Source organism: Phoca vitulina, unplaced genomic scaffold (genome assembly GCF_004348235.1).
Source record: "Phoca vitulina isolate PV1807 unplaced genomic scaffold, GSC_HSeal_1.0 scaffold7, whole genome shotgun sequence".
Taxonomy (NCBI): domain Eukaryota; kingdom Metazoa; phylum Chordata; class Mammalia; order Carnivora; family Phocidae; genus Phoca; species Phoca vitulina.
Window position 1 is genome coordinate 54,562,369 of NW_022589710.1, and position 22,293 is coordinate 54,584,661.

Here is a 22,293-nt window from a genome sequence, read left to right on the forward strand (position 1 = left end):
CTCTTCTACCCTTTTGTATTAGCGATGGTTTCTTAATAAAAATAAAGTAACCTAATTATCCCAGTTTTGTGAGTCTGCAAAATTATTACCCTCTGGAGCCCCTGAACCACATTTACTACTCTTTCGCTTCCTGTGGTTCCACCACCACACATTTCTAAAGCTGACTTATGGGTCATGTGGTTAAGAAACTTGTTACAGTTATTCTGTTCATACATTTGATGTGATGCCTTTCTGTACTTAATTTTCCTTGTCCTGATTACAGTCATCCCATCAATAGTCTTTAGTAGGGAGCACAGACAGATGATAGTGTTTGTTTATAATTTATAAAAAGCTATAATCTAAAATACAAATTTTGTACATCTGCAGCCACCTTGTCTCACTTTTTTAATCTTACTCATTTTCTGGCAGCATAAATCAGAAAGTAAAACCTGCACGGAGTTCCATTTTCTTTTAAACAGAAACGTATTCTTAAAGATGAAATAATTATACTGTTACCTCAGATCAAGGTTTCAAAGAAAGAACCTCATGTGGATATTTATGTACACTTAAACACAAGAAGATGAGTATTTAAAAGGAGGTAGATTAGTATTTGTCCTAAAATGTGGTCTTCCGTGTTGATTCGGCTGGCTGAAGAGCTCTCCCTATGCTTTGCTGCCACCTTGGCAAACTAGAAGGATTTACAAGGAAATTCTGCACCAGGCCGGCTGGAAAGTGTTCCCATTACCTCCGTGCGCAAAGCCCGGCTCCGGAGGCGTTTGAAATGGCTATTACAGATTCCCATTGGCTTGGGTATGTTGCAGAGAGAACTTAGAACATCTATCCTGTGGAGAAACACATTTTTTTTTTTTCCTTTTAAAAATAACTCAGTTTTCGCAAGATCCACGTGCTACCCTCTAAATGATTTTTAAAGACTCTTTCTTTCTTTAGTCCAGAACGGAGATGGAGAAAAGGGGAATCTGTAGAAGATTGTCTGAGTTTGCGCTGTGGGCGACGTTCTGGCTCACTGGGGTGTGCCGGTGACAGCAGAGGCCTTGAGCTGTCAGTTTCTCTTGTCTAAGCTTCCATTTCACGTCTAGGAGGTGACTCGCCTCCAACTCCAGTTTACTTCTTGGGAGTCAGGAGCACTTAGACAAAGCTGTTTACAAAACGCAAAGCATCTGTGCGGCCAAGGCTGAGCCTCACTTATTCACTTTCTCTCTCTCATTAAAACAAAACAAACCCCCAAATTCATTCATTCATTCATTCATTCACTCGTTCATTCATTCTGCTTCCAAAGGAGCTGGGGAAATATTGCCGATCAAAATTTAGGCACTAAAGCTGACCTGCTGTTTTCAGTATTGGGACTCAGATATATTTTCTGCATCATCATTCTTGTCTGTGCTTCCCCTGTTTATTCCATTCTAAGGCACGTTCTCTCTCCCTTCCATCTCCCTATTCACAGCTCCCTCAAACCAGCCCCTTCCCCATCTTCTGGCGTCTTGGTCTTATTTGAATATGTGGTCATTCGCCATTGCCTACACTGGGTGAGTGGGTGGGAGACAGCTTTCCCTGCGGTTTCATTTAAATTTTGCGTGGGTGGATGGGTACCCTCCACCATTCGTCTCGCACACGCAAAACAGTTATAAGCTAGAATTAGAATGAGCGGAGAGTTCCACATCTTCAAAGCACCGCTAGGAAAGGAAATAATACGGGAGGCGGGAAAGAGGAAGAAATAAAGGAATAAAACCCAACTTTGCTGGCAACTTCAATAAATCTGGTAACTGGAGGCAAAAAATAGATTCCGAGGGCTGGGTCTGGTCCGGATGAAACGCTGGGGCTCCTTCCCATGCCGGAGTCTGGCGCTGGAAGCCTGCCACTGGCGTCTTGCCACGCGAATGCCCCCAGACAGCAACACACCCACTGGAAACGCACGTGAACAAAGCTCTCGCCCCGGGAGCCGCCGCTTGCGGTTTCCGAGTCAATTCTAGCTTCTCCAGGGAGTGTAGGGCGCACACAGGGTTAAATTAGTTCCCTCCCCAGTAGGAGGGAGAGAAGGGGGAGGGGGAAAACAGCATACAGTCTCAGGCTGGGTACCTGGTAGTTAGTTGTACGTTCGAAACCTGTCGCTGTCCCTTGCGAGTTTCGCATCTTCCATTGTCACCGCAGAGGAACGAGCGCTCCGAGATAACATCAGTGGCCACAATCTCCGTGCCAAGGCGCTGCGCTGCTTCCGCCCGGGGTGCGTCTTTGGCCCTCGGTTCCGGGTGTCTAGCAGCTGCGAGGCGGCAGCACTGCGCCTGCCGCTGTGTCCACCCAGCCCCGGGATCAGGTTGGCGGTTCTCAACGATGGGCAGGAGGGACCTTGGCGGTGACCCCTAAAACAATACCATGCCCCGGGATCCCCGCTGCTGCCGCGCCAGCTTCTTCCCTTTCCACCTCCCCGACCCGGTCGGATTCGGATGAGCGCACTGCGAGGAGACACGGCGGCCGCCAGGTAAAGGGACAGAGGTGCCAGGTGGAGTTTCCCATAACAGCCAGGGCTGCTGCTACGCGGTTGGGGGGAGATATATTATTATTATTATTATTATTATTATTATTATTATTATTAATTATTTTGAACCAGCGTAGGGTGGTCAATGGGATGGGATGTTTTGGCTTTTTCTTGCCTCCAGAGAGAGCATAGGCTGCTTAACTCTTCCCCCCGACTTTAGGGAGGTCTATTTGCAGGTAGAATTCGCCTCCTCGAAAGAGTTTGGTAACTGAGCTTTGGGTCAAAACACACATTTGCCAGTCTGATGGGAGGATCAATCCCAAATTGGGGTTCTAGAGCCATTAAGCTTGCTGTAATCCAGCCTCTCACTTCCCAGAATGAATAGGATAACTTCTAGGAGTAACACCCCCTACTCCTCCACCCCCGCGTCCACTCCATCTGCTGATAATGTCACCGATGTTATCAAGCGGTTTCATCTAAAGCCACCAGCCCGCCTCCTGCCCGCAATCCGGGATTGATTCGTGGCTAAGAAGATGCCGAGGATGCCAGTGCATTTTCCTTCGAGTTGGGGAGAGGGTTACTTTTTCCCCCAAACCAAGTCTTTCTCCAGCTTTGCTGGTCTTCAGCGGCCCGGCACTGAGCTCGAACCCGCGCGTCTTCCCCGCGCGCCAGCGGGGGCGATGAAGGCGCAGGCAGCACACCAGGCTGAACTGGAGTTGCGTTGTCTCAGCCGCGTGCGTGGGACGCAGAGAGGGGGCGGAAAGCTCCGGGCCCCCCACCAGATCTAAGTGCCGGGGCCAGGCGGCGGCGAGGAGGGAGGGAGCAGAGCCTCGCCAGCTGCCACCGTGTCCCCGCGCGGGCTTGGAGTCGCCTGGAAAGATCCCTCCGCCGCGCGGACCAGTCCCGGGTTCGTCTCCGCGCCTTCAGCGCGGGCGCGGTCACTTTTCATTTTTAATCAGGCCCAAGATCAAGGTTGCCAGTTGAGGTCGGGTCATTAACCAGGGAAATTAAGTATCTGGGAAGAGGGTGACTGGGGCCGACTGGACTCTCAGTGATGCCCGGGAAACTCCGGGATCGCGTGGGGCTCCGGCCAGCGACAGCTGCTGGTGGAGGTGGAGGCCACCGTGGCTGTCGACGCTGGCGCTTTGCTCCTGGAACCTCCCAGCAAGATGGCACTCACTGTCTGTCCTAGTCCAATTAACTCCCCCCCGGCGTGCGCCCTCCTCCTCTGGATACTTGTCAGTCACACACTGAGTTTGAGGAGAAGAGAGGTTATGTCGATGTAAATCAAAGTATTTTCCTGACCACTTTGCATAATGCAACAGGAGCAGCGACCCGTGGGCACAAACCCAGGTCGTGTGTGCGTGTGTGAGCGTGTGTGAGAGCGTGTGCCAGCGTGCGTCTCGGCCGTGCGTCTGGGTGGATCCATGCGTGGCTTGTGCTTGGGAGGCAAATGGGGCGTTTCTCCAAGTCCTCTTAACACGGCGAAGGCACTTAAATAAGTGAAGGCGGTAGACACAACTAGGATGCGAAGGAAATAAAAACAATTGGGAAAGTGGTGCCAAGTGACTCAGACTTTGAACTGAGGACGGGGAAATCCTCCTGAGCCAGTCGAGGCCACCGCCCCCGCGCAACCTTTGGTCCGAGACAGCCCCGCGGATCCCTAGGGAGTTGGTCCTGAGCTAGTTTCAAGCTCGCCGTTTGCTTCTCGCGTGGCCCCACCGACGGGCGTCTCGGCGCAGCCTGGAGCCTTGGCTCGAGCTCGCTCTCCCTCTTCTGTTCACATTCAGCCTCTCCACAGACTTGTTAAAACATGACAGCAACTTACTAGAGGCAGGAGGAGCGACAATGAAAGAGGAGAAAACCAGAACCTTTTAAAATATGTTTTCCAAGAAACAGACGTGCACCTGGTTTTCTTACATTACTCTTTAACCTTTTCAAAGAGATTGCGAAGTGGAAACATTGCCCGTATACAAATCAGGCTCCTTTTGCTGTCAAGTTTGTTTCCTGAATCTTTGAGGCTGAATTTAGTTATCCGTTGCAATCTATGGGGAAAGTGAACAACCTTTTTTTCCCAGCAGCTAGAGTGAAGGCAGAAAATAGGTGTTCAAAATAATCATGTTAAACTTCGGATTATTTTTCCAATTAAAGTTATTTAATAAGCCCCGGGATCAGGGAGTTAACTGGTGATGGCGTGGGGGTGGGGGTCGCAAATCATCAGGGTTGCCTTCATTTGAAATAACGCCATCTTGGTTGAGAGACTTGCGATATTTTTACCCTCTAATTTCACGTTTCGATCATTTCTCAGTGTCTAAGTAATAGATCCTGTGGCTTGGAAGTACAGCCCAAGCGGGCAGGGAGGAAATCGACTTTCAGCGCTGAGACGGTGGCATTATCCCTAAGAGTTGGGGGTGGGATGGTGCTGGCTAGAGAGAGGAGAAGGCTTGCTCGGTCAGGGTGGCATCCATGGTGTTGGTCCAGGCGTCTGCAACTCTCTTCGGGGAGGAGAGGGTTAAAAACCGAGTCCGACTTTGCCTCTTGGAAAGCAAGGGTTGCAGCCGCGCCTCCCAAGCATTCTTTAAACCAGAAATGTGGGAGGGACTCTGAAAGGGAGGGAGTAAAGGAGGGGGGCAGAGAAAGAGGGCTCGAGGAGGGGAGCGCGCCAGAGCGCGAGGGACCGAGGGAGAGGAGGAGCGCGGGAGCGACGCAGGCGATCCCGCGAATTCATTACTGTAAACATCTCCCGGGGGTGTCAGGAGGGGTGGGGGTGGGGGCCGCGGCGTCTACATTAGCCCGGCCGCATCCGATCGAGGCAGCAGTGAGGTCGGAGCAGCCTCGGGACCCACGCCGGGCCGGCGCAGCACTTGGAGCGAGCCCCGCGCCCGCCCCCGCGCAGCCCCGCGCAGCGCCCTGCTCCGGGCTCCGTGCGGTGGGCTTCCAGGCGCCCGCGGCGCGCCCGCCCGGGTCTCCGGCCGCCCCCCGAGGTCCTCCGCCTCTGAGGAGCCCAGGCGCTGCGGGGCCTCTTTCCGCTGCCTTCCCCGCTCGCCCTGCTTCTTTCGGGACTCGTGGCTTGGTCTAGGCGGAGAGGGGGAGGCAGAGGAGGAAAGGAGGCGGGGGCCGCGGCGCCCGGAGCCGAGAGAAAGTGGCATGCCCGAGCCCTGGAGGCGGAGGTGGCGGAGGACGGGGGAAGACGATGCCGCGGCTCCGTAGAGGAGAAAGGCGAGAGCGAGCTAGGCGAGAGGGGCGCCGGGGCTCCGGCCCGTTGCGGGGAGGCGCGCGCCGCTCTGAGGCTCCGGCCTCCGCACCCCCGCGCCCCGACGCTGCGGGCGAGAAGGCTGGGTTTCGGCAGCCGCCACCGTCGCCGCCGCCGCCACTCGGAGGACCCAGCAAAAGTTTGGATCTGGGGGAGGACGCGGCGCTGAGCGAGATTACCACCGGGGCTGGAAGGAGACCTCGAGAACCTTCGCAGGTAACGCTCACCCCCAGCCCTCTCCTTCCACGCCCCGCCGCTGAGCTCCTGCTCCTTCCCAGTGCCTTTCCTGACGCTCGCCAGATCTGAGCGAAAGTAAGAACGAGGCGAAGTTCAAGATGTCGGGGATGGGCACCTAGCGCGGGGAGATCTACAGTCAGGTTAGAGGGGCCCGCGGCGCTGCTCTGCCCTAGGTGGGCAGCTGTGCAGGGAGCTGAGCCTCCACTGGGGAGGGATGAGAACCCTCGGCCCTAGCTGGGGCGTCATTTTGTAGCTCGTTGGAAATTGAGAATGTGGATCCAGGGGCTTCTAGTATTCTTCAATCCGGGAGAATGATGCATGGATTTCACTCACTCCCACCCTCACCTCCTCACCTTCACCCTCTCACTCTCTCAGCCCTATTTAGCATCTTTTAAAAATGATAGGAGCCCACTCCCATTCGCCCACCTCATTTAGCTGGTGCAGGAAAGCAAATCTGTGTGTGTGTGTGTGTGTGTGTGTGTGTGTGTGTGAAAGAGAGAGAGAGAAAGAGAGAGAGAGAGAGAATCAAGTAAAGGGAAAAAATTACCTTTTCCCCCTTTGACATCCCCGGAGTCTTCCCTTCCTCCCTCCTTCCATTCACCTTCTGGCGTCATAAAATAAAAACTTTAGAAGTCACATTTTTATTGCAGTATGAGATGAAACGTGTTAGCCATTGGCAACATGAATTTACCGTGATGTGTGTGTGTGTGTGTGTGTGTGTGTGTGTGTGTGTTGGGGTGGGGGGTGGTTAGTGGCCTTGCAGAGAGTCTGGTTGTTCTCAGTGGCCTGACACACCATGGTGTGGGGGGAGCAAGTGGTCCCGTGTGTGCACTTGGGGCCAGGGGCAGCAGAGAGAGAATATGGTCACGTTTCCCAAACAGCAGCCTTACTTAGGTTAACTAAGAAAATAGCTCCTGCTTTTCCTTCAGAGAGCTACAGAAAGATTCCAGCCCCAACTCTCCACAGTCCCCTTTCCCCCAGCTGAGTCTCAAAGCAGCTCAATATTTGCTGCTGCTGTCATCATTATTATGATCATTATTTATTCACCTGGAAGCTCATCTTGACTTCTCTTGTAAATGGAAAGCAGTCTCCAAGAGCTTTTGATTAATTTTAGTGGAGGGAATCTCTTGTAAAGCTTGCAGTAAGCTAATCAAGTGCAAAGCACAAATCCGTGTAAATGCTAGTGCAGAGCGCAAGGTGCTGATTAGATTTCTTCACATGCTGCATTTGCTGTGCAAAGCCCCATCTAAATGGGAGCTATTGCTTACCACTCAGCTGGGAGGCTCTTAAATCACACAGGGTTTCAGGGAGCTTTGGGGCATGTCCCCTTGCTCAGAGGCTTATTGCTAAATTTATTATGTCTAACTTCTCCTAGCCAAAAGCTAAAATGTAGGCTAGCTTCCATATAGGAATCCATATTGTTTGTGGGTTTAAGTGATATGACCTTCCTAAGTCTACAGTGAAAGGATCCCCAAACATTTTGAGGTAATAGAATGCAGGTTGGCATTCGTCCAGGGATATATTTGGTTGTTGCAGTGCGAATGTAAAATGTTAGGCCAGTATCTAAAGTGTTTAACAGAACTGGACTTTTTCTTTTTTAATTACTAAGCAATATGCACCAGGTACATAAGATTGACAGGCCACCATATTAGAAGAGAATACATCTTTGGTTAATACACATGCCATGAAAAGTTGCTTATTTCCCCATGATGTTATTGTTCCTCCAAATACAACTTTTCTTCCTCTCCTCCTCAAAAGCCCCAAACAGGATAGGGTTAAACCATTTAAGAATTTTTAATAATCAGCAGTGGAGGTGCAGTACTATACTGTTATGTTGAGTTGCAAATATCTGAGTGGAGGAGGTTGGAAGATGAAATTTCAAGCATTATTCCATGTCTCTGCCCGTAGGTACAAGAGATTGTAAGAAGTGGGCTAGCCGTGTAGCAGAACGTATTACAAACCTAGCATGGAAAGAATGCTGGTTTTAAAAAAAAAATGCCCATGTCTTAACACTTCAGTAGTTTCACTGCAGTTTTAGAAATTCCAGGGGATGCTTTTAACAGAAGAAAGTAGATTCACAAATGACACCATGCTGGGCTGCCTTGAGGTCCCCTAGGCAGTCATGGTTTTTCCCCTGTATGCTAGGTTTCAGATGATGTGATCTTATCCGAGTTTGACTATGACCGGCTGGATCTAATTTGAACCTCCTCTGATGCCCGTTAGTTACATTTATATTCTGGCCTGCTGGAGAGTTTGATTTAGGATTTAGACATATCTCCCTGAAGCAACCTTATATCTTCCCAGTTTGAAGCTGTGGTTTCAGGAAAGCCTCAAGTATGTATGTCCAGAAGCCTTATTCTGTAGAGACTCAGTGTGAACATCTGATCTAGTTTGACTCTTCAGTCTTATACCCTACAAGGAAGAATTGCTGCTTCTGTGATCAGCAGTGTCTGAAGTTAAAAAACAGCAAAGGGTAGGGGGGCTTTCAGTTTTGTTCATTGTTTAGAAGATTCAAAAAAAAAAAAAAGAGCAAGGTGATGCAATTTTATTTCTATTCAGGTCAGACCTTTCTGAAGAATCATCTTTTGGTATTTTTACTTTAATTTCAATTCAAGTTCATTTTTCACTAGATTACTTTAATAACTTTGTGGTTTCTGCTACAGTGATTCAAATTCAGTCCATTAGTGACCTCTATCTGTGAGAAGTGGATACTCATTGTTTTTTTTTTTTTTCTTCTCATCAGTCTGCAGATTATGGGGGGTGGGAACCAACAGCTCTGTAGTTCTTTCTGAATATTTAGATTTTCCAACCCGATTTTTCTAATACAGAGTTTAGTATGGGTAATGATATTTAACAACAGTAATAAAACGTTACAGGCTAATAGGCTACTAAATGGTTATTCCATATAGCATTGACAATATGATCAATATAAATAAAATACCAGGGCTATCCACTGCCAGTAAAACGATTGTACAGTCAGGTAGACTAATGTTTTGAGACTCACAATGCTGCTGAACGTAAGTGAAGTTTTATTGTCCCTAAGTGCTTACATAACAAGGGAAACTTGAGACAAGCTCAGAACTACATGTGATAACTAGACTTCATAGTAGCCATGTGTATATGTCTTTAAATTCAGCTTTGCTTCTGCTGTGAACTTATGGTACAGATCAGGGACAAGGTGGGATGTGAGAAGGGTGTCTATAAACAGATGGTCTTTTAAGGAGACTTTTAAAATCTGATTCCTAATCCCAGCTTTGTCTTCTCAGGGTTTTCAAATTGAAATTTCAATTTGAGTTGATTATTCTAAATGGTGATTGAAGACAAAGTTTACTGAATTTCTTAGGTGGGCGGTTACCATTATCTGACATTTTCCAGATGGTTTTTGATGTAGTGGTGTTCAGGGATGTGGAATTTTTAGGAGGTTTTCTTTCTTTTCCCTTGGGCAGGTTTTATGTAAAAGACATTTTTAAAGACCAATGATGATGATGATGATGATGATGATGATGATTTTTATTATTATCAAACAACCATTATAATATCCCAGCCAACTTTCTTTCCTTTCCCCACCTTCCAAATTGCTTTGCTTTTTAAAAATTATGTATTTTTCCTGGAACTATATGTTGAAGATAGGACTAAGACAACCAGTAAGTTTTTACTCTTTTAAGCAATGTGAACTCCAATTAAGTATCTGTTTATCGTAAAACACACACACTCACCTACACATCAAGAACCCTTTTAAGACAGAGATTCTTTTCAAGGTTTTAAATATGTTTCCTTTTAAAGAGCTATGACACAAATATTGTAATAAAAATATCCTGTGTTCCGATGAATACAGAGACTTATTTCAGCCGCATGGAACAGTAAAACACTTGTATTAGCAAAATAATCAGTGGTATTTTCAGTACATGGTCAAAATCTGTTAGAACCTTCATGTTTTTTGTTTTTTTTTTCTTGGCAAATTTCACATCTACTGGTCTTTTTGGTTTTCTTTGATTCCTTCTACTGAGGCTCTTTGAAGTGATTCAAAATTAAACAGTAGCTACTTTTTTTAGAGAAATTCATCATGTTATATTCAGGATTCCAGAAGAGTTAATGATGCAGAAAAAGTCCTGTAAAACATCTTTCTAAAAGAAGTCCTTCTCTTGTAGGCTTCCCACTTACGGGCCTCCTGTACCATTTGCAGTGAATTGGAGCTCCGTTATTTATTTATTTTTCAAATACCACCTCTAACTTAATTTAATGTGGGATGTGTTTCTGCAGAAGCATGCAGCACCATGTGTCCCGAGTCTCCTGAACAAAGCAGTATCGTTTTTATGGATCTGAAATAAGGGAAAGTCAAAGAAAATATCCGTGTATACTTTGGGAATTCAAAAAGGCCACATTCATGATTCTCAAACACTGGTCAGTTATTCTGCTGATGCTTAATAAGGCCACACGTTTTCTGGCAGTTTAGTGGTTAAAGACCTCAGCCATTTTTTGAAGCATTCACAAAATAAATCTCTGGGTGTTCCTACCCATTAGGTGCTCATTAGAACTGAGCAGTTTTTCTCACTTTCTTCCCAGGTTGCTTTTAAGGAAATGTGCAGGAAACGTGGCAAAAGGTCCTCTTTCCCCCTCAGTTCACAGGTCATGTGTGATCATTTCAGTTCTTTTTGTTAGAGCTTTCAAGACACAGATAAAGGAATCTTCCATCTGAACCTTTTAAGAACCTGAGGTCTTTTGGATTTAAACCCACTAAAAACCATTATGTCTCAAAGCTCATAGGTAGTTATTAGGTCCTTGGAATATTGAAACCCCCTTTAACAGGGAGTAAAAGAACAGCGGCTCCCAAAGTCTGTTCACAAATATAGTGTCCCTTGAAGTCAACAGAGGTCATGAGCTGAATGGAAAACATTAGACTCATATCAGTCCCGAAATAGGTCCATGTGCTGGTGTCACTTATCCCCAGCTGCCTATGGGCGTCACTTTTCATGAAATCCAGTGTCAAAATAGCCTCTGTGATAGTTTCCTCTCCCACTTGGCTCCAAACTCGGGCTGAAATATTTTGAAGAAGGAAATAATGCAGGGAATCCTAATATCCCTCATAGATAAAGAGGAGATGAAGTCTATGGGAATAGACTAGATAAGCATTTGCCATAGAGGTGCTGGGAAATTCTCTGTATGCCCTAAGGGATGAAATGGATTCATACCTAGCCTTTACCCCCTCCTCTCTTACCTTTCCCAATTATCACATGCAGGATTTTATGGCTCACAACTGCCTTTGTGAGTTGGTGTGAGAAAGACCTATTAGCCTGGCCTCTCCTTGGGTAGCTGGAGCCCAACAATTTGAAGGCTACCCATGAATGCACAGAGTTCTCCCTGAGACCATTGGGCTTTGCCCAAAATGATGAACGTTACATTTAATCACACAGATGTTTGAATTCTCCAGATACAGTTTTTAAGTTTCTTCCTTTACCAACCTATCTGAAATGATCAGTTGGATTTCTTATTAAAATAATAACCATTATTTCAATCACATAAATATGTAGTTTAAAAAAAAAAAAGTATTTCATTGTCTCTCCACCATTAGAGTAGATACAAGTTTTCCTGTTATGGATGAGTATAATTTTATGATGTAGGCCTTGTGATTTGGGACCTTAACTGTGGTAGGGAGTGAGCAGTAGGGAGGTTGTTTTGGAGGAAAGAAAATATGTGTTTATATAAAGAAAACCTGCATTCTCATGTCAGCACACTCCTTTGTACATTTATGACCTTGGACAAATTACTTAATCTCCTGGAGACTTAATTTCCTTTCTGTAGAGTTCAACAGAGTTGTTGTAGGGTCAGATAAGATTAATGTGTGGGAAAATACCTTGATAGTCATACAGTGTTATATTCCTATAAAGACGCATTATTCAAATTGATAACATTTATCCCCACAGGACTGCCATGTACCAGGATAGTTCTGAGTCTTATACTAAGACAGAGTGCTCTGCCCTCCAGGAGCTTTGGCTTTTGTGAAAGTAATGGGACATCACCCAAGCAGTCAAGTGTCTGGTGGCCCTCTACGTCATTTCTTCTATTCATCTAACGGGGCCTTGTCTTCTTTTGTAAGTTTGTTCTGTTTTGATGAAAGTATTCTTTTCAAGGATCAAGGGTAATTAGGGTGAGATTTGTGCAAGGGCCAAACTTTCCATCCCTGACACGCTGGCTTGATGTTGGAAACTGAATTTATCACAAATGGATTCCACGGGGCTCTTTTGGGAAGAAACCATCCACATTCCTGCAGTAAGGTTGTTTCTCCTTTTGGCTGGATTTATACTTGAGTCATCCAAGTTACTTTCGCAAAAGCACAAACCATTAATAGAATATATGATGATGTTTAAAATTTTGGTTTTGCAACATGAGGCAGGCTGAATGCAAAAGACTGCCTCTTTGGTAGGGCAAACCTGAACTCATTCTCAGTGAATGGAAAGACTTGATTTATTATGATACTGACATACTCTCCAAAGCTTGGCCTTATTTTGATATTGTTAGTATCACAAAACCCTTGTGGGACAGTTTTTTTGACAACTTATTTTTCCATACTTTGTTCAGTTGCATTTTTATAATTGTCCAATCTGAGACAGTTTCAATTTTAAATGTTCCAAGAGCGAGCATGTTTATTTTACTTTCTTGATTTGTATACATGTAGGCCTTTGTAAAGGTAAATTTTTAATCATTTGATCGTTGCTTAAATGAAGCTTGCAGAAAACACATGCATATGTGAAGTATATTTATAAAATGTATGATTAGGTTGTGATTCTTGATCAGAAGGAATGTTTTTATCCATTATTTGGGTGTATGACAGTGTGTATTTAATAGTGTTCTTTTCCGTTTCTGACTTACTAGTTGCCAAAGTTCTGACACTTGCCCCCCCCCACCCCAAGTTGATGAGAACTTCAGCAGTGCATTGTAAAGTACCTGGCCATATAATTCTGTTCTTACATGACAAATTACTTTTGTAGTTTGGCAAAATTAATCTGACTGCTTTTTGTTCTGGCAGTGCTGAATGATACAATAATAATATTTGAAGAAGAAACATGTTTGCCACTACTCTGAAGAGTTCTGCTACTAAAACCAGAAGAGTCTGGAGGTATATGTGTGGGGAGTTAAAAAGGCACAAACAAATCTAAAACTTAGATACCATGGGGAGGGGGTGCTTTTTATATTCTTCAGTTTGGTGGTGCTAATGTAGCCCATATGTTCCTAACAGAATAGAAGAATGAAATAGCCAAGTTATTTTTAATTGGACATTTTCTTTTCCAAATAGGTCCTAAGGAAACTCTAAATAAAGAAAAGTGCAGAATGCAATGAGGGAAGTTATTTTTGTGTGAATGGCTTGGTACTCATGAAGGAGATATAATTCTTTTAGAGGCAGAGGGTATACATCAGATGATAAAGAAAGCTTTTCCATTCATCCAGGAGTGATTTTTAGCACTTGCTGTATGCCAGGCACAGAGTAAGATTGGAGAGGCAAGTGGTAATGCAGGATCCCTCCACTTGAGGCTGCCTAGGCTGGGGAGGAGAGAGGGAGGCACAAAACCTAATTGCATTTGGTTTGTACATGACTGAGGACAGTCAATCCTAATTGTGCCAGGAATACATAGTATTAATGAAGAAAGCTTTATGTTTGGAGAGGGATAGTCTCGGGTTCTCATGCTGGCTGTGTCACTTGCTAATTTGATAAACTTGGGCAAATTTTTAAATGTCTTTTAATCTCTGTGTCTAGTCCAAAATGGGAAAAAGCATTCTATACTCATAGAGCTGTTCTTTGGAGGGTTGAGATAATTATGTAAAATGTCCGCCTATCTAGCACACAGTGGAGGCTTAATAAATGCTGACTACAGATCCTTCTCTCTCCAAAATGATAATGATTCCATTAGGTTACTCTCCCCTTCAACAAATATCTTTGGCATTTCTCTGGAATCCCCCAAAAGGCTTTGGACCCCTTGAACCTATCCACTAACAAGATACAGCCTCTTCTGCAAAATAAAATTCCAATATTTATGCGTGAAACAGAGCATGAAAAGGACAGCAAGGGAATTAAGCACTTCACACGGCGGCAGAAGGAGCTCCGAGCTAGTGGTATGCAGCAGGCTGCTGGTGTGATAGGGGCTGGGGAAAGGAGGGAGAACAGAAAAGAGGACAAATCTCAGTTTGGGGAATCAGAAAGTGGTGTCAACCGGGTCCTGGTCTAACTTGTAGTTTGTTGTGCTTGTTATTGCTATTGTTCATTGAAAGCACAGGCTTTGACAGTTGAGGAGTGCTTCTCCACGCACCCCCCCCCACCTCTATGCACCCTTCCATGGATGGCCAATCGTTATAGCTTGCAACAAGTCCTGTGTCTAGACTATGACAGTGGGCGCACCGAACTGTGGTTATTATGTCTTTGCCAATGTACCGAGATTTTTATCAGAATGAATTTTAAATTCTTGCTTCACGCAATTCATCTCACACATGACTCTTGGCAGAGTCATGCAAGTATTTTATTGTAGGAGATTAACATGTAAATTATTGTTATATTTATATAATTCTTAGTTTGTACTCAGAGAATGATTGTACCTTGCTGGTATAATGACAGATGTCCAAATCAGAATGATGCTATTGGATTATCAGTTTAACGTGGAAATATTTCTTTCAGAAAGTAATTTTCAGTTAATTTTAGTAAAGGGACTTCTAACGGCTTCTGTGGAAGATACTCTGAACAAATACAGAACTCAAAGGCACTGGTCAAAATACACGATGCTGGGTTATTTTTCATTTGTCATTGTAATTGGGTGACTACATAGTATAATTTTTTTGCTTTCTACTCAACAATTAAAATGTAGGGTTTTTTGTTTCCACTATGAATCTGTAAATTTATGCTATAAGAAAGTTATACTTAACAAGATGTTAGGCATGTCCCTGACCTCCCAACTCCAGAAGCGCAGAAGCTTTTCCTGGTAAGATCACATAATATATAATGTACTATATACACATATAATTAATCAAATTGGGGCAGAGAGAAGCAGGTACTAGGGTATATTTTATAAGGTGTTAGCATCTCAGTAAGTAGCTTCCAACCCAACATTCCACCCAGCGTAAAACAATAAGACCTTGTTTTGCTACTTTAGAACATGTAAGAGAGATTAAAATTCTTTGGAAAATGGTTTAAAAATTTTCTTTTACTCAAATAGGTAAGGGACAAGTCCAGTAGTGCTGACAGCAGTGGAATTTAAAACTGAAGTCTAATAACCTCTGAGTCCCGAAGGAATGCACGGCAGACATCCGTTCTAGTCACGCGCTTGTAACCGGGCATTTGACAAAAATTGAATCCTTACCGTGTGCCAAGCACCATGCTGTTTTGGCTTTTGGGATATTATTTCAAAGAAGACCTCATCCTTGCTCATCAAGAAATCTGATAGGTCCACCTAGGGACACCCTCTTCCAAACTTGACTCATCTGTCTGAATCAACTGGAGAAGTTGCTTAAAAACCCAGGTTCCTGGGCCCTAGCCTGGAGGTTCTGATTTGTTAAGCCCGTGAAGAAGCCTGGAAATGTGGATGCATAAAACCCTCCAGGATTGGAGTTTACTGACCTCCATGATTTTTAGAACTTTTTCTGTCCCAGAGACTCAGTAGTTTTATAACCATCTGGTTTATAGTCATTTGTGAATTTCTGACAGTATTTGTTTTTTCTATGTGTTTTGTCACATAGGAAGTATTGCTTGATTTAACCCAACTGTTCTAGTAAAGAACCTTCTCAGGGGCCAGACATTAGGGCTGGCTTCTCTCTCGGTAGCCACAGTCTCCTGTGTGATGCTGCCACCAGGCATCTGTGTCCCTTACACTACTCACTGTACTGGTTTTGGTATCCCCACAGTTACTTTCCTAAAAAACAAATTGTATTACTTTAGCCATCTACCACTCAGATTCCCTGTCCCTCTGGATAAGGCACATCCAGACTTGTTATCAGGACATGTGAGACATGATCCTCTGGGTCTCAAACCATCACTCAAGCCTCATTTTCTTTTCTTTTCTTTTCTTTTTTTTTTTTTTTTAAGATTTTTATCTATTTATTTGACAGAGAGAAACACAACGAGAGAGGGAACACAAGAAGGGGGGAGTGGGAGAGGGAGAAGCAGGCTTCCCACTGAGCAGGGTGCCCAATGTGGGGCTCGATCCCAGGACCCTGGGATCATGACCTGAGCCGAAGGCAGACGCTTAACAACTGAGCCACCCAGGCGCCCCTCAAGCCTCATTTTCAAGCACCCATCTCCTGCACCCATGTTCATGATAAGGCATGGCTTTTTGATGCTTAGCCTTTCCCATGCTGCTTATCCTTTATGTAGAATATGCCCTCTAACTCTCCATTTGGCACATTCTTTTCCTTTAAGACCCACATGAATGTCACCTTCCCTCCTAGTCAAAATTACTCATTCCTTTCTCTGGGCTTCTACAGCATTTTGTTTGTACCTTTATTATTTCCCTGTTCATGTTGTATTGTAATGTGTCTGTTCTAATCTGTCTTTTCCACTGGACTCCAAGAACCTTGGCTCATTCGTTCCATCTCCCTAGGGTTGACAATAATGCCTAAAGCACCAGGTTCTACATAAATGCAATTGAATGAATAAATGCATAATTGAGCTGGCCAATCCCTGAAGACAAGAAGATTCACAATCTAGTGATAGGGACTCCTTCCTCTAACCCCATAGATTGGTTGCCCAATGGGGAAAAAATACAACCACCCCTTTCTGCCTTCCTCTAAGCAGGTTTGTCAGGTAAATGCCTGCTGGTTAACCCAACCCTGATCAGCATCAAGCACTCCAAACCACACATGAGGCAATTCAGATGCCACACTGGAAGATCTGTTTAAAGAAGAAATAATTCCACTTGATGATATATCTTTCTTGGCACCGAGTGAAACCATCAGTTAAGTAGTTGTTCATGCAGATGTGGTTAACCATAGGATGAGAAATTTAACTCATACTATTAACTTTGTGTATCTTTCTTGGCATAACTAAGAGAGCAAAGCAAAGAACTCATGAAAATTTTGTGCCTTTGCGCTCTTTTTCATTTTTTTACCCTTTGCTTTTATGGCACATTATTTCCTGATGGAGATATCTGAGCAGCCAGGGTTCTCCAGAGAGGAGAAAAGAAGACTAGAAATCATAACTTCTTAATCACTCTGTCACAAAGCAGGATCCACCTTAGTCTTCATGATGTGCACATTGAAAAATATTTGAAGGGTACAATAAATTCTAAACTTACTTTTGTTTAATGTGGTCATTCAGTCCGTCTTCTTCTCCAAAAGATAATTTTAACAATACTTTGCTACTTTCATCGTGAATTATCCATTGATGAACAGAGATGATTTGCATGCATGTGGGCCGGGTGTATGCAAAATTTCCAGGGGCTAAATAGGTAGAAGATGGTGGAGCATATTTTGATATGCTTTTCCCTTAACCTTTGGGTCCCTCTGGGCTGTCTATTATGTTGGCAACACATTCAATGGCAATAGGAAATACATGGAATGACACCTGAGATGATTTTTGATAAGCCACTGTGCTTTAATATAAGAGGCCTAGAACACAACCCAGAAGATCTTATAATGTTAATTTATAGGACTGTTTAGAAACCGTATGCTCCCCTTATTCCTGAATCACACTGAATATCAGCAAGACCATAGTCTCATCTAGGGGAATAATAATAATAATAGTAATAATAGTAATAATAATAATAATAGCAGTAGTATTAAACACTACATAAAGGTATGGATCATAGATAAGGTTTATTTAGAGTGCTACTTATGCAATTCATGTATATTATCACATTTAAATTTTCATGAAACCCTATAAAGTAGGTTCTGTTTAGTAATACTGCTCATAACCCACTTTTACACACAGGGAAACTGAAGTGGAGAGAATTGCCTCAGGTTGCTTACCTTATTTTGTAGCTATTAATTATCTTTATAGGATAGCTGAGCACTGAGTAATTTCCAAAATTAACTCTGCATTTATTTTTCCATATCTTTAAAATCTGAATTCAAAGGAGATTGTTCATGGTCCAGTAGGTAATCTGTGACACAACTTTTTGTATTTGATTTTTTTAGTAGATAACTATGTAAGAAGTCATTATTTGTTCTTTGCCATTTTTGAGTGAAAAAGGTTCTTGGGTCTCTCCAGGTGTTTCTGTAAAATGGGAAGAGGGAAGAATCACTAGTTTGAAAATAAAGTGACAATTGTGATCCTATTTTCTGTACTAATGAAAGTCTGTAGATAAGTGCCAGATTGTGGGGTATTTGTTTTGCAGAGGACACTCTCCACTTTTTCCTTTACCAGCACTACTAATAAATAGTTAAATGAATTGATTTTCACCTCATTTTCCCTGTGGAGGTGATAATGGACGATAGAATGACCAGAGGGCAGATAATAGCGTAAAGCTAGTGGCCTCTGAGAGAGTCTGGAAATAATGGAGAATTGACTGTGTTATAAATAGGTCAGATTCTCTCATTTTCTAGACCTATGTAATTGCTCAGGCTGCAGACTTTATTGGGGAAAAAGAATGACCCCGAGATGGGCTGGAAAAGGCTGTTTGTTCTCCATTGGTGGTTTGAAAAGAAGCACAAATGTGTTTGAAAGTCTTCACCTTGTTGAATGCGATGTTTGGCCATCACTCCCTTTTCTTTCTTTTATTCTTTCTTTCTTTTTCTTTCTTTCTTTCTTTCTTTCTTTCTTTCTTTCTTTCTTTCTTTCTTTCTTTCTTTCCTTCGTTCCTTCATTCCTTCCTTCCTCCCTCCCTCTCTCTTTTCTTCCCTCCCCCTTTCTTTCTTTCTCTTTCTTTCTTTTTCTTTTTCTTTCTTTCTTTCTTTCTTTCTTTCTTTCTTTCTTTCTTTCTTTCTTTCTTTCTTCTTTTTCTTTTCCTTCCTTCCTTCCTTCCTTCCTTCCTTCCTTCCTTCCTTCCTTCCTTCCTTCCCCATCCCTCCCTTTCCACATTTTGTACCGATGCACTCATCTCTGTGTAGCAAAGTTGTGTTTTTTGAATTCCGGAATTGTAGTGAAGACCTCCCAATTATCTGTCCTTCTTAATTCCATATGAATATTATCCATGCTGCCTTAATTCCTTATTTCCTACTCCTTAATTCCCTCGTTTCCTTTTAGACAGCTAGACCATGGCTACAGGTGTTTCTGTGTCCTTCTGTCCCTATATGGCCTTTACCTGTCATGAGGCAACTCTGGATGGGTGGCATACTAGAGTCAGTCTAGATGAGCTCATTGATGGCGTTATGAAAGCAGGCTCCGCCCAGGCATGGGAGCAGTTTGGTGTATGGCCCCGTGGCCAGCCAGCTCCATGCCACATGAAAACACTAGCTCTGTTTGGCCCTTCAGGAAATTCTTCGGCATTTCTGTCTGGGATGGTCTGAATTCGTCTGAATCAGGTGGAACCAAACATTTGCTATCTGCAGTTTGCAACTGAGAAATGATCAGGCCATGTGAAAAAAATGTAAACATACTCGTGTCGCTCCTACCAGGAACGGCTGCCCGGCCTGTCTGGACCATATGCATCTGTAACAGATCAGCCTATGGCCCCATGTCACTCTTCCCTCTGCGCTGAGTGGTGACCTGATCGGATTTTCTGCTGGACTTCAGCGTGGGTGTGTGTCAGGGTGAGCTGATTGCAACGAAGTCCCAACGAAGAACTTAATCTGTACGTCTTTATTAAACAAGCTATGTTAGCTAGAACCACTACTTTGAGCCATATTTGGTGACTCCCATTCATTCATTTTCAAGTATTCTATCTCTCGTTTTATGCATCTTTTCAAAATCCTGTCCTTCTAACCCTTGCACTTTGGTTCCATTTTGGCCTACGTATGTCTTTCCTCCCTTGACTGGCACACCATAGTTACCTTACTCTTCCTCATGCCAGTGATGATGACATTACTTTCCATTACGTACAAGGTCAAGTCTAAACTTCTTAGCCTGCTGCTCAAAGCTGTTCTTCTGTAGCTCTCCCTAATCTCCCCAAAGAAAGTTTATCTTCTCTTCTGAACTAAATTTAGAGTATGTCCTTACTTTTCTCTTTGTAGCAGTCTTGTTGTGGTGTAAAATTTTACCAAGTGCTCTGTCTCCACTATCTATTAGCTCCCCTAGGGCAAAGGTCATACCCAATAGCACCTATTGGAGGTGCTAAATTGATCTCAGGTAGCTAACCCCAAGCTACCTCTGTGAAATTCCTTTACAGCACAAGTCTGTGTCTCCTTCTATCTGTACTACTTCCCAGCGGGTTTTAAATATGGGACAAATTAATATTAACAAGGTTTGCACAGATAACTCTTATGTATTTGAGTTTTAAAGTTACTTAATGGAATAAGCTCCCTTTGTTGCGTCGGTGGAAATCTTTGTCAAAGCGGTGCACTCTTGCTTTGAAAACAGGAAGGTAGAACATTCCAGCAGCATCATGAACCCTCTGTTTATATTTGTAAAACCTGTCGTCTTTCCAGGCCTCTAGGCAAGAGCAAATAGACATAATCAGAGGCATTAGAACTTGATTATGTTCAATTGGATTCTTATAACTGAGGCTTGATAGCCCAAATTAGTGGTGTGCTAGTTTATACTGAAAGAGATGCTTGCATTATTGCAAAACCATAGACTTCAGCTTGCTGGAATCTTTGACGACATCTGGATGTTTTGAAAAAGACAGCAATCACATGTTTTTTATTATCTCCATAATTGTATTCTTTTTAAAAGGGAGCTGCATAAAGACGTAGGGCAGGGGGTAATGGAAGGCGATGGAGTTTAGATTCAGATAGATGGATTTGAGTCCTGGTTCTGCCTCAGACAGCTAGGGTAACTAGAGCATATTTTGTTTTTGTTTTTTTGTCTTTGTATGTACTTTCTCCGTTTTTAAATAAGGAAAGATGTTATGCATCTCATAAGATCACTGTGGTGAATAGACCAGGTGATGCTTGACTCCTGTCAAGTACTAGTGAGCATTACCTCCCTTCCCCCTTGCCCTCTGACTTGAAATAATATGAATGCTGTGGCTTATAAGTGGCTATTTTTTCCTGCACAGATAAAGCAGTTCTGTAATACCGTGTCACTTTTTACCCAAAGGATCTCTGTAGGGACACAGTTCCTCCTACCCAGTTTCTCCATAACGCTATTTATTTCTAGGGTCCAGAAGAGGATACAAGACCCCAGAAATAGTCATTACTCTGTCTGACTTAGGACACTCACTGATGAAAAACTCTTAAAATCACATCTTTTTATGGAAAAAAAATCTTTCCAGCAGTCTCATCGCCTCAAAAACAGTAGGTATCATGGATTATTAAAAAGGAATTATCCAAAGAAAGTGCTCTTAAAAATGACTGCCTGCAGAGGAGTCTGGCTTATCAACAGGCAAAAAAAAAAAAAAGGAATATTTCGACTAAATTTCAGCTTGTCACCACAAACATGAAAATAGCAACATCCATAATATATTCTTTGGGGACAGTGCTGTGAATGTTTCCACTAGGTGAAATTCTCAAGTAACAGCTTCTAGGAATGAACATGAACTCTCCGAGAACCCCAGGGAATGTCTATTAGGAAACAGGTAAACAACAAAACGAAAGCCATGACAAAGAGGGAAGAAAAAGGCAAATTAAGTAAATAATTTCTTTGCAGACCACATTGTGGAAAATATGATGTGATAGAGACACAATTCATTTAGCCTGAATGACCAATGTAATTATAACTGGCTAATGAATATTTTTTTTCTTTTTCTGCATAATATTAGTGTCATCCACAGTTATGAAGGTGTTTTTCATATCAAAACACCACAGCCATGCAAAATTATATTTATCGACTTCTTTCCTGGTGAAAAATCAGTGGTGTTTTAGCCTTTACCTAGATTTCCGTGGCCGTAAAAGTTTATTGGCCTAGATATCCATAGACTGGAAACACAGTGTTAGAAGATAAAGAAAGATCTACAGCATGATTTTTTTTTAACCTTTAATAAACAGGTATTGGAACTTACCCTCGATTATACTTTTCTTGGTGTAGAGATACTGATCTCCTTATGCAAAATACTCTGGAAATCTGGAAGGGGTTCATGGAAAAATTGTAGCATTCCCTTTATTAGTGATGGAAATAACAAGAATAATTATCCTGGTGGTTTAGCTTAAGTTTGGTCTTTTCGTGATAGGCATGGAAACAAGCTGACTTGACATGGCCCCTCCTATTCTGTGATTTCGTATTTCTAAATCATTACCAGAATTTCTATAAAAATGTATACCCAGTATCTTCCTGAAAAAAATAACTATTCAGATAATTCTTTGTCTTTAAGCGATGGAGAGA

At 43.3% G+C, this 22,293-nt stretch overlaps 1 protein-coding gene across 3 annotated transcripts in view; it reads left to right on the forward strand.

Moving 5' to 3' along the window:
- The first annotated feature begins 921 nt into the window (after positions 1 to 921).
- FLRT2 (fibronectin leucine rich transmembrane protein 2) overlaps positions 922 to 22,293 on the forward strand; it is a 98,278-nt gene continuing 76,906 nt past the window's right edge. The window contains exon 1 of one of the 3 annotated variants that reach the window (XM_032405710.1): positions 922 to 2,473. The gene's annotated coding sequence lies outside the window, so the exon portion shown is untranslated. Of the gene's footprint in view, positions 2,474 to 2,604; positions 3,378 to 5,131; positions 5,940 to 22,293 lie in introns of those variants that run through there. The other 2 variants (XM_032405713.1, XM_032405711.1) reach the window with 2 other exon arrangements.